This window comes from Fukomys damarensis, unplaced genomic scaffold (assembly GCF_012274545.1).
Source record: "Fukomys damarensis isolate Sample0158 unplaced genomic scaffold, DMR_v1.0_HiC HiC_scaffold_21929, whole genome shotgun sequence".
NCBI lineage: Eukaryota > Metazoa > Chordata > Mammalia > Rodentia > Bathyergidae > Fukomys > Fukomys damarensis.
Genome location: NW_022922841.1, coordinates 3,441 through 6,759, shown reverse-complemented (window position 1 = coordinate 6,759; position 3,319 = coordinate 3,441). Strand labels below are relative to the sequence as shown.

Here is a 3,319-nt window from a genome sequence, read left to right as displayed (position 1 = left end):
AGTAACCCAGACAACTACACGTCTGAAGGTCAGAGATAAGAAACTGCAACTTTCAGGAATTCCGCAAAGGAAATACACCACCTTCTAAACTGGAGAAACTTAACAAATATGGAGTTGCTAAAGATAACAATACTTACAACCAATACTCATGATTCCCACAGCCAGAAAGGTTGCCTCTTCCTAGATGTTTCCCTAGGATATCTGGCACTCCAGATTTATGAAGATGAACTCCCGATCCTCACTCTCACGTTTGCAGCAGGTGGGACAGAGCCTTAAGGGGAACAAGGACTTGACTATTTATGCTGTGCAGGACCTGCCAGAGAAGCTCTTCCCACCAGTATTCATGGAGGCCTTAACCAAGGGATACACTGAGCTCCTGAAGGCTATGGTGCCTGCCTGGCTCTTTCCCTGCCTCTCATTTGGGCCACTGATGAAATGAGGAAACCAGAGACACCACAAACATGATTGATGTTGTCCAACTATAGGCAGAGAACCCACTGACAGTGCAAGCTGTCCTGGATGGGCTTGATGTGCTACTGTCCCAGAAAGTTCACTCCAGATGAAGGTGGTCCAGGTACACTGGAGGGAGGGCTCTGATAAACTGGGGTGGGGAACATTAAAGGTCAGGGAGAATGGGATTCTGAGAGATGGAACAGAGACTTCTTATAGCAACTTCCAGGAGAATAGGAGTGTCCTTAGCCGTTGCTGAGCCCTAGCTCAGTTGGCTGCTGGATGAAGAGGACTGCTAATGTTAAAGGCAGCAGTTAAAGGAGCAAAAGAACCTAACACCTCATACAATCACCAGGAGTAGGCACAGGGCTGGATCCAAAGGGGAAGGGAAAAGAAAGAAGGAAGGAAGCAAGAAGGTGATGCCCTGGAGGAGAAGTAAATCAGGAGGAAAGCTGGGCCTGGACTTAAATTCTGTGGATCTAGGCCTAAATTCTGAGACACCTTCTTGTTTCCCCCATGAAAGGCAGAAACAGCAAGTGCTATATTGCAGAATGGGCATCAGAACTTCTAGAGAGTCAGGGTTGGAGACCTGGCTGACTCCTGCAGTGTAGGGGCCATGAGTAGGAGGAAAACAGAAAAGACTGGGGCAAGCGTGGCTGAAAGCAGGCCTTAAAGGTCATTGTAGACTTGTGCCCCACTCAGGTATGTCTAGGTACATTCCTGTCCTCCCTATTTGGGTGAGTCCAGGACAGAAAAGGTTTGTCGTAGCTGTACTGTGTGAAGCCATGCATTACAGTGGTGCCCATCCAAAGCATCATGAAGGCCTTGGAAATGGTGGGCCTGGATTGCATGAAGGAGGTGGAGGTGCATTTCTTTTGGGCACTCTCAACCCTGGCTAGTTTTGTGTCTCATCAGGGCAGAAGAAAAATCTTCACAAGCTACTTCTATCCCACATCCCCGTGCCTGGCTCTATTTCACCAAAGGGAAGGGAGTAGTTGGTCACTTGATTCACCTCTTAATTTCTCAAGCTTCACTGACTGCAAGAGACTTATTTGGACACCTACAGCATGTGCTCGAGTAAAAAGGGGAGCTCTCACTATAGAGCACAGCAGAGCCTTTCATTTTACTAAAAAGTTCAGTGACCCTCAGCTGTGTACCAGCCCCAAGAGATGTGACAGAGTTCTAGACACTAGGGTCAAAGCATTGCCTTGTTCACACCTCAGTTCTAAAGCAAGGTCTCACATAATCACTAAACTGGAGCAGCTGCTCTGGAAAGGGCCAGGATGCCAAGATGCCAGATGGGAGCGGTTCAGATCCAGTGAGGGTATCTACAGTGAGGTTTGTGATTTCTTCCTTAGAAAGCACATCTAGGTTAAGGTGCTGAGAAATAGGGAAGACAGAGGGCATTGAAGGAGGTGAAGACCTCATACCTCACATACAGTGTGTGAGTTCTTGCTTAGTAGCTATGTGATGGGCAGTGAGATGGTCTCATGTCCCTCTCTGGGAGAGGCTGCAGTGAGCTCCAGGCAGAGTAATGACCAGGTGCAAAATGCAGGAGTCTGGAGCTGTGCGCAAGGAACAGACGTTCAGGTTGGAAAACAGGGACAAAGGTTTTGCTGATGACACAGAGGCAGCTCCTATTGATGTAGTCAGATGTTGCCTGATTAGCCCTTCCTGTCTCTCTGCCAATGGCTTCATCTGCTCAGATCCATAGTTTTCTACTTGACAGTGAGGAAAGAGGGCTGAGGAACGAGCCAATCACTGAAGTGATGGTGCATGACCTCAGCCTAAATTGAGGTGACTGAAATGGTCGGTGCTTTCAACACACAGCACTCTAGTGATGATTATCATTGGACAGTCCGAGTGAAGCGGGGCGAATGGCATGTTCTTTACTCAGCATTCATTCTGCACCATTCCTACTAATCATCACCAACCGCCCAAACCAACTGCTTGGTCTCTCTTCAGGTGTCCAATCCCCCTTGGAGAGCCTTTCCATAACTCACTGCTTTCATAATCAGACTGGAGGAATCATGTGTCCCACTCCCCGAGCACCAGGCAGCCAAAGCATTTGGCTCTCTGTGGTATCATACTGGCTGATTTTAGTCTGTGAGCCCCTCTGAATTCTACTGGATAAAGTTGCAGCCACATTGACCACCCTGCACTTGAGGCCTGTGGGATCACTGATGCTCAGCTCCATGCCACCCTGCCTGTCCTGGGCCACTGCTCCAAGCTCACTACCCTCAGCTACATGATGAACTCCATCCTGCTGTGCCCTACTGCCAGGCTGAACAACTTATACCTGGAGCTGCACTCTATTTCTCAGAAGTTTATGTTTCCAGGCATGGTGTCCTCCAGCTGAGATGGAGTCAGGTTTGCGATGTGCTGAAGAAGACTGTGAAGCCGTTGAACCATTCAGGACAGTCTGGTTCAGCATTGCTCCTTGGCATCTTAGTGGTAAATGGGCAGTCTACCACCTACAGCCTAATCGGTGTCCTGGTTGTATCCCTATCTTGTTGGATGCACATATCCTGTGCTGTCTTCTGGGCACTGGGAACACAGAACCCATGCTTCAGTGCCATTTGGGAAATGACAAGTCAGGTGGCACAGCACAGAGCAGCCCTGAAGGTGAAATGTAGACCTGGAGAGTAGATGTGAGCTGTAAGGACAAGTGTTCTAGAAAGGGTCAGAAATGAGGATATGAGTCTCCGGATAGAAATTCATGCTGAAGAAGCACAAAGGCATGGCCCCTGAATGAACTAATGTAAAGAAATGATCAGAAATATGGAAAGTGTCAGATATGGTGGCACACCCCTGTAATCCCAGCACTCCAGTGGCTGAAACAAGAGGATTGCTGAGTTCAAGGCCAGCC

General features: G+C 48.6%; 1 pseudogene; it reads left to right on the top strand.

Annotated features, from left to right (window-relative positions):
- The first annotated feature begins 1,246 nt into the window (after positions 1 to 1,246).
- Positions 1,247 to 2,809, top strand: LOC117284943 (annotated as a pseudogene).
- Positions 2,810 to 3,319: the final 510 nt, after the last annotated feature.